Raw genomic sequence first — 9,849 nt, forward strand, 5'->3', positions numbered from 1 at the left:
ACCTGATAGAAGTAGCTCACTCTTCATCAGCATCTCTCTCCTACCCACTGTCCAGTCCCTTCCGTGTCTGATGAGTTGTCTTCGGGAATGGTTCCTGTCCTGGGCCAACAGAAGGTTTGGGGACCATGACCGCCGGGATTCCTCTAGTCTCAGTCAGAGCATTAAGTATGGTCTTTTTGTGAGAATTTGGGGTCTGCATCCCACTGATCTCCTGCTCCCTCAGGGGTTCTCTGTTGTGCTCCCTGTCAGGGCAGTCATCGGTTGTGGCTGGGCACCATCTAGTTCTTCTGGCGTCAGGATGATGTAAGTCTCTGGTTCATGTGGCCCTTTCTGTCTCTTGGGCTTATAGTTATCGTGTGACCTTGGTGATCTTCATTCTCCTTTGCTCCAGGTGGGTTGAGACCAATTGATGCATTTTAGATGGCTGCTTGTTGGCATTTAAGATCCCAGACACCACATTTCAAAGTGGGATGCAGAATGTTTTCATAATAGAATTATTTTGCCAATTGACTTAGAAGTCCCCTTAAACCATAGTCCCCAAACCCCCGCCCTTGCTTCACTGACCTTTGAAGCATTCGGTTTATCCCGGAAACTGCTTTTGGTCCAGTCCAGTTGAGCTGACCTTCCATGTATTGAGTATTGTCCTTCCCTTCACCTAAAGTAGCTCTTATCTACTCACTAATCAGTAAAAAACCCTCTCCCACCCTCCCTCCCTCCCCCCTCGTAACCACAAAAGTATGTGTTCTTCTCAGTTTATACTATTTCTCAAGATCTTATAATAGTGGTCTTATACAATATTTGTCCTTTTGCCTCTGACTAATTCCGCTCAGCATAATGCCTTCCAGGTTCCTCCATGTTATGCAATGTTTCACAGATTCGTCACTGTTCTTTATCAATGCGTAGTATTCCATTATGTGAATATACCACAATTTCTTTAACCATTCATCAGTTGATGGACACCTTGGTTGCTTCCAGCTTTTTGCTATTGTAAACAGAGCTGCAATAAACATGGGTGTGCATATATCTGTTCATGTGAAGGCTCTTATTTCTCTAGGGTATGTTCCAAGGAGTGGGATTTCTGGGTTGTATGGTAGTTCTATTTCTAACTGTTTAAGATAACGCCAGATAGATTTCCAAAGTGGTTGCACCATTTTACATTCCCACCAGCAGTGTATAAGAGTTCCAATCTCTCCGCAGCCTCTCCAACATTTATTATTTTGTGTTTTTTGGATTAATGCCAGCCTTGTTGGAGTGAGATGGAATCTCATCGTAGTTTTAATTTCCATTTCTCTAGTGGCTAGTGATCGAGAGCATTTTCTCATGTATCTGTTAGCTGCCTGAATATCTTCTTTAGTGAAGTGCGTGGTCATATCCTTTGCCCACTTGTTGATTGGGTTGTTTGTCTTTTTGTGGTTGAGTTTTGACAGAATCATGTAGATTTTAGAGATCAGGCGCTGGTCGGAGATGTCATAGCTGAAAATTCTTTCCCAGTCTGTAGGTGGTCTTTTTACTCTTTTGGTGAAGTCTTTAGATGAGCATAGGTGTTTGATTTTTAGGAGCTCCCAGTTATCGGGTTTTTCTTCGTCATTTTTGGTAATGTTTTGTATTCTGTTTATGCCTTGTATTAGGGCTTCTAAGGTTGTCCCTATTTTTTCTTCCATGATCTTTATCGTTTTAGTCTTTATGTTTAGGTCTTTGATCCACTTGGAGTTAGTTTTTGTGCATGGTGTGAGGTATGGGTCCTGTTTCATTTTTTGGCAAATGGATATCCAGTTATGCCAGCACCATTTGTTAAAAAGACAATCTTTTCCCCAATTAACTGACACTGGGCCTTTGTCAAATATCAGCTGCTCATATATGGATGGATTTATATCTGGGTTCTCAATTCTGTTCCATTGGTCTACGTGCCTGTTGTTGTACCAGTACCAGGCTGTTTTGACTACTGTGGCTGTATAATAGGTTCTGAAATCAGATAGAGTGAGGCCTCCCACTTTCTTCTTCTTTTTCAGTAATGCTTTACTTATCTGAGGCTTCTTTCCCTTCCATATGAAGTTGGTGATTTGTTTCTCCATCACATTAAAAAATGACATTGGAATTTGGATCGGAAGTACATTATATGTATAGATGGCTTTTGGTAGAATAGACATTTTTACTATGTTAAGTCTTCCTGTCCATGAGCAAGGTATGTTTTTCCACTTAAGTAGGTCCTTTTTAGTTTCTTGTAGTAGTACTTTGTAGTTTTCTTTGTATAGGTCTTTTACATCTTTGGTAAGATTTATTCCTAAGTATTTTATCTTCTTGGGGGCTACTGTGAATGGTATTGATTTGGTTATTTCCTCTTCGATGTTCTTTTTGTTGATGTAGAGGAATCCAAGTGATTTTTGTATGTTTATCTTATAATCTGAGACTCTGCCAAACTCTTCTATTAGTTTCAGTAGTTTTCTGGAGGATTCCTTAGGGTTTTCTGTGTATAAGATCATGTCATCTGCAAATAGAGATAATTTTACTTCCTCCTTGCCAATCCGGATGTACTTTATTTCTTTGTCTAGCCTAATTGCTCTGGCTAGGACCTCTAGCACAATGTTGAATAAGAGCGGTGATAAAGGGCATCCTTGTCTGGTTCCCATTCTCAAGGGAAATGCTTTCAGGCTCTCTCCATTTAGAGTGATGTTGGCTGTTGGCTTTGTATAGATGCCCTTTATTATGTTGAGGAATTTTCCTTCGATTCCTATTTTGGTGAGTTTTTATCATAAATGGGTGTTGGACTTTGTCAAATGCCTTTTCTGCATCAATTGATAAGATCATGTGGTTTTTGTCTTTTGTTTTATTTATATGGTGGATTACATTATTGGTTTTTCTAATATTAAACCAGCCTTGCATACCTGGTATAAATCCCCCGTGGTCATGGTGGATTATTTTTTTGATATATTGTTGAATTCTATTGGCTAGAATTTTGTTGAGGATTTTTGCATCTATGTTCATGAGGGATATAGGTCTGTAATTTTCTTTTTTTGTGATGTCTTTACCTGGTTTTGGTATCAGGGATATGGTGGCTTCATAGAATGAGTTAGGTAGTATTCCATCATTTTCTATGCTTTGAAATACCTTTAGTAGTAGTGGTGTTAACTCTTCTCTGAAAGATTGGTAGAACTCTGTAGTAAAGCCATCTGGGCCAGGGCTTTTTTTTGTTGGGAGTTTTTGGATTACCGTTTCAATCTCTTTTTTTGTTATGGGTCTATTTAATTGTTCTACTTCTGATTGTGTTAGTTTAGGTAGGTAGTGTTTTTCCAAGAATTCATCCATTTCTTCTAGGTTTGCAAATTTGTTAGAGTACAATTTTTCGTAATAATCTGATATGATTCTTCTAATTTCAGTTGGGTCTGTTGTGATGTGGCCCATCTCGTTTCTTATTCGGGTTATTTGTTTCCTTTCCTGTATTTCTTTAGTCAGTCTGGCCAATGGTTTATCAATTTTGTTAATTTTTTCAAGGAACAAGCTTTTGGCTTTGTTAATTCTTTCAATTGTTTTTCTGTTCTCTAATTCATTTAGTTCAGCTCTAATTTTTATTATTTGTTTTCTTCTGGTGCCTGATGGATTCTTTGGTTGCTCACTTTCTATTTGTTCAAGTTGTCGGGATAGTTCTCTGATTTTGTCTCTTTCTTCTTTTTGTATGTGTGCATTTATCGATATAAATTGGCCTCTGAGCACTGCTTTTGCTGTGTCCCAGACATTTTGATAGGAAGTATTTTCATTCTCGTTGCATTCTATGAATTTCTTTATTCCCTCCTTAATGTCTTCTATAACTCAGTCTTTTTTCAGGAGGGTATTGTTCAGTTTCCAAGTATTTGATTTCTTTTCCCTAATTTTTCTGTTATTGATTTCCACTTTTATGGCCTTGTGGTCTGAGAAGATGCTTTGTAATATTTCAATGTTTTGGATTCTGCAAAGGTTTGTTTTATGACCTAATATGTGGTCTATTCTAGAGAATGTTCCATGTGCGCTAGAAAAAAAAGTATACTTTGCAGCAGTTGGGTGGAGAGTTCTGACATATACAATTTTGCAACAATAGTAACAACAAACAACATGTGGTTACCTAGGTAGATATGGATGCATACATGTGTATAGAATGGCATATGTGAATAAATGTACATGTATGTTTAGGTGTATCTTTAGGCATATATATATGTATACACATGTTTGTATGTGCTGCATATATATCCACATATGTAACAAACCACATAGGGAGCACAGTTACCGAGGCTTCTGAGCTATATCCAAACAACTCTCAGGATTGGTTTACTGGATTAAAAGGCTTGGGACCAAAGTCTCAGGGGACAATTTAGTCAATTGCCATAACATAGTTCACAGAGATAATGTTCTATGTCCTAGTTTGAGGAGCATTGTCTGGGGTTTTAAAAGGTTGCGATCAGCCATCTAAGATATAGCTATTGGTCTCTACTCATATGGAGCAAAAGAGAATGAAGAAAATCAAAGACTCAAAGAAGAAACTAATCCACGGGATTAATAACCCACACAAGCTACAGCCTCCTCTAACCTGAGACCAGAAGAACGAGATGGTGCCCAGCTACAACTACCAACCGTTTTGACCAGGAGCATAGCATAAGATCCCGGATAGAAGGGGAGAAAAATGTAGAACAAAATTCAAATTCCTAAAAAAGGCCAGACCTACTAGTCAGATAGAGGAGGAACTCCCAAGGCTATCGCCCTAAAATAACCTTCAAACATGGAATTGAAGCTATTTCTGCAGGTCACTTTTCAGCCAAATTAATACATTGGCTTATAAAATCAACAGTGTCACCCGTAAGTAATGTGCTCCCTTAAACAATGAACTGTATGAGACTAAACGATCACCATTTACCCAAAAACAAAGATGAGAAGGCAAGAAGGGAAAGGGAAGCTAAACCAGTGGAAACAGAACAAACAGAATGGAAATAAAGAGAATGCTGACACAATGTAAAAAAATTGTAACCAATGGCACAGAACAATTTGTATAAAAATTGTTTAAGGAGAACCTAATGTGCTGTGTGAACTTCCACCTAAAACACAATAAAATATATTTAAAAAGAAGTACAACCAGAATGCTCCTTAGAAACAAGGATAGTGAGACTTTGTCTCACGTACTTTGGTCGTGTTATCAGGAGGAACGCGTCCCTGGAGAAGGACATCATGCTTGGTAAAGTAAAGGGAAAGCAAAAAAGAGAAAGACCCTTATCAAGATGGATTGACAGAGTGGCTTCGACAATGGGCTCAAACATGGCAAAGATTGTGAGGATGGCACAGGACTGGACACTGTTTTGTTCTGTTGTACATAGGGTTGCTGTGAGTCAGAAATGACTCAATGGTACCTAAAAACAACAATGGTTATAGGTTTGCACCCATTACCACAGAAGAAAGTCCTGGCAATCTACTTCTATAAAGATTATTGCCAAGAAAACCATATAGGGTAGTTGTACTCTATAACACATGGAGTCAAATTATGGGAGGTGGGAAAGGGCGTCTCTCTTACCTGGCACAATGCCAAATTAGGTATTCCAGCCCCTTACAACTAGGTGGGACATTGTGACTGAATTTTGACCAATGAGATGTGAGCAGAAATGATGTGTTCCCTTCCAGGCCTGACTGATGAAATCTTCTGAAAGATTCTTTCTGCCCTCAGGGCTGAGGACCAGCAGTTGCCAGTATCACCAGAGAGCTTGATACAAATGCAGAATCTCAGGTCCCACCCAAGACTTACTGAATCTGAACCCGCATTTTTAATTAACCATTTGGTAACCCATGGAACATGTGGTATCCTAACCACTTTTTATGCCTCTGGAGTTCTTTGGGAAAGAGGTACCCCAATTTTAACATGTTTAGCCTCAAGGTTGAAATGCACAAAACTCAAGAACCCTGAGTTGGAGCCTCATTTTTGTGTAGATTGTGCATTGTCTTAGATGATGCCTCCTGGATGTGTGAATTTTCTAAACTTTTGACAGGTTTGCCTTCATTTCTGTGAGATAAGCCTCCTCACTGTTTCCTAGTTTCTATGTTCTCATGAGAATGTACTTATCGTGAGAATAAGCTATTCCCAGTCTTCAGTCATGTTGTTGTTAGGTGCCATCGAGTTGGTTCCCACTCATAGCAACCCTATGTACAACAGAACAAAACAGTACCCGGTCCTGCACCATCTTCACAATCCTTGTTATGCTTGAGCCCATTGTTGTAGCCACTGTGTCAATCCGTCACGTTGAGGGTCTTCCTATTTTTCACTGGCCCTCTACTTTACCAAATGTGGTGTCCTTCTCCAGGGACTGATCCCTCCTGATAACATGTCCAAAGTATGTGAGACATAGTCTCACCATCCTTGCTTCGAAGGAACATTCTGGTTGTACCTCTTCCAAGACAGATTTGTTCGTTCTTTTGGCAGTCCATGGTATATTCGGTATTCTTTGCCAACACCACAATTCAAAGGCATCAATTCTTCTGTCTTCCTTATTCATTGTCCGTGCATATGAAGCAATTGAAAACACCATGGCTTGGGTGGGCGCCTCTTGATCTATGTACAGGTTCCTCATGAGCACAATTAAGTGTTCTGGAATTCTCATTCTTCAAAATGTTATCCATTAATTTGTTTTGATCCACACAGTCGAATGCCTTTGCATAGTCAATAAAACACAGGTAAACATCTTTCTGGTATTCTCTGCTTTCAGCCAGGATCCATCTGACATCAGCAATGATATCCCTGGTTCCACATCCTCTTCTGAATTTGGCCTGAATTTCTGGCAGTTCCCTATCAATAAGCTGCTGCAGCCACTTTTGAATAATCTTCAGCAAAATTTTACTTGCGTATGATATTAATGATATTGTTCAATAAATTCTGCATTTGGTTGGATTACCTTTCTTGGGAATAGGAGTAAATATGGATCTCTTCCAGTCGCTGGCCAGGTAGCTGTCTTCCAAATTTCTTGGCATAGACGAGTGAGCACTTCAGTTGCTGCATCCGTTTGTTCAAACATCTCAATTGGTATTCCTTCAATTCCCGGAGCCTTGCTTTTTCCCAATGCCTTCAGTGCGGCTTGGGCTTCTTTCTTCAGTACAATGGGTTCCCGATCATATGCTACCTCCTGAAATGGTTGAACATTGACCAATTCTTCTTGGTATAGCCGCTCTGTATATTCCTTCCGTCTTGATTTGATGCTTCCTGCATCGTTTAATATTCTCCTTGTAGAATCCTTCACTATTGCAACTTGAGACTTGAATTTTTTCTTCAGTTCTTTCAGCTTGAGAAATGTTCTTCCCTTTTGGTTTTCTACCTCCGGATCTTTGCACATGCCATTATAATACTTTACTTTGTCTTCTCTAGCCATCCTTTGAAATCTCCTGTTCAGCTCTTTTACTTCATCATTTCCTCTTTTTGCTTTAGCTACTCAACTTTCAAGAGCAAGTTTCAGAGTCTCTTCTGACATCCATTTTGGTCTTTTCTTTCTTTCCTGTCTTTTTAATGACCTCTTGCTTTCTCCATATATGATGTCCTTGATGTCATTCCACTACTCATCTGGTCCTCCGTCATTAGTGTTCAACGTATCAAATCTATTCTTGAGATGGTCTCTAAATTCAGGTGGGATATGCTCAAGGTTGTACTTTGGCTCTCGTGGACTTATTCTAATTTTCTTCAGTTTCAACTTGAACTTGCATATGAGCAATTCATGGTGTGTTTCACAGTCACCCCTGTCCTTGTTCTGACTGATGATATTGAACTTTTCCATCATCTCTTTCAACAGATGTAGTCGATTTGATTCCTGTGTATTCCATCTGGTGAGGTCCACATGTATAATTGCCATTTATGTTGGTGAAAAGAGGTATTTGCAGTGAAGAAGTTGTTGGTCTTGCAAAATTGCATCATGCAATCTCATGCTTCATTTCTATCACCAAGGCCATATTTTCCAATAACCAATCCTTCTTCTTTGTGTTCAACTTTCACATTCCAATCACCAGAGTCGGAGGACAGGCCCAGCAAGGAAAGACCCTCGCTGTGTGTCCTGGCAGATAATCCGAAGAACTGACACATAGCCCTTTCCAGATTCACCCGTTTATTCAGGGAAACTTACTGACACGGGCAAGCAGCTGCTTTCTCCAGGGGCGGCCGGCTGGAGTATTTTCCGCAACCACCTAACAAGGGACCCAAGCTTATATACCATTCCAGCTGGGACCAAGGCTCATCATTTTCTCCCACGTCCTTTCGCAGTCAGTGTTCCCAGGGGCTTCATGTCCAGGCCTAGATGTTTTCTTCTTATTGCTAAGGCATTCTTCGGCCTTGGCCACTGGCCTAGTCATGTCCCTCCCGGCGTTGTACCTTAGCCCAAGTCCATCTTGAATTCATCCCCAGCATGCTTCGGGGAAGAGCAAAACTGATTCCATTAAGGAGGGGATGCATATAGCTGAATAGCATTACTCTACAGTCCACCCCTGCATACCCTCCTAATGTCCTTACAATCTTACTGCCCCCTCTTCCACAATAGCCTTCGGACTTGGTATGCAGAGGAGCATTGCAGAACCAGACCACATACTCAGTATAACCAGCAACACAGGAAAAGACATAGTAATAAGAGTCCCAATATCACCCAGAAGCCTGTCCGCCAGGCGGACGGAAGGGATAGCAGCCAGCTGGAGGCAGGGTCAGCGGCATCATGCTTGATAGAGGTGATGTGTTGCTTCAAGTCCTGCAGAGCCAAAGACACATTTTTAGAGGCATCAGGGCTATACAAGCAGCATTCAGTTTTTATCATGGCATAGGTGCCACCCTGGGTGGCGGTCAGGATGTTAAGGGCCATCCTACTCTGAAGGACAACCTTCTGTATTTGTTGAGTCTACACATTCAGAAAAGTGTTAGCCCACCTGGTGTTGTTAAGTGCAGCTGTGGTGTGTCTGGCTAGTGCCTCTACCTGCCACGCCACATCTGTAGTGGTGCCCTGGGGCAAGAACAGGGACAAGGGGCAAAACCACCATGATGTACGCTGGTATCTGTGCTGGGCTGTTACAGTTGCTAATTGCTGGGAACACAGGGGAGGGTGCTGTAAATATTAGCAGCTATGTACAGCTGCCCCCAGGTGCAGAACCCCATCCAGTTGTAGGGCAGTTACGGCCACCCGTGCAACTCACTTGTCCAAAGCCACCCCTTGGGCGATGAGTATGCCCCTGCCCATAGGTTTTGCTTTTGGTTCCTTAACCAACTATTGGCAACAACTACCAGGGTTCTAGTGCACTCTTATCGGGGGTCCAACCCATCACTCTGAGGGGACAAGAGATATTAGTCCTGTTCTGATGCTTCCAGTAAAGGGGAACTTGGCCCTTTATAAGAACTTGCTTCCACTTGCAGTCAGGCATTATACACTGGGCATGACTTTCTCCAACATGCTCTACCTTTCTTTTGCTCCTCACCACAACTGGGACCAAATTCCCAGTGGCACTCTCTTGTTGCTTTGCCGTTGCCACAGGCCCTACCCATACCCCTTGGGGTAACAAGCTATGTCCAATTGGCACGGCTGACCTTGTATTAACACTCCTAAAGCCTGTATTTGTTTTACAGTGACCTTCCCTGCTTGAAGACCTCCTCTTCCTTTGTCTCTCAGTCCCACACTGCTCCTTTTTTCACATTCTCTGTCTCTCTTCTTATTCCGTCATTTTCTAGAACTCTCCCCAGTTTCACCTGTCTCTCTCTCTCTCTCCTTCAGTCTCACTTCTTTTTTTCACTAACCTATATAGGGGCCGTAGGGTGTGGGCTACATGGGGTATGAAGGGGTGTTAGTACCCCAGGAGCCCGACAACTGCCTGTAGTTGCTTCATAGTTTC

Source organism: Elephas maximus, chromosome 6 (assembly GCF_024166365.1).
Source record: "Elephas maximus indicus isolate mEleMax1 chromosome 6, mEleMax1 primary haplotype, whole genome shotgun sequence".
NCBI classification, from domain to species: domain Eukaryota; kingdom Metazoa; phylum Chordata; class Mammalia; order Proboscidea; family Elephantidae; genus Elephas; species Elephas maximus.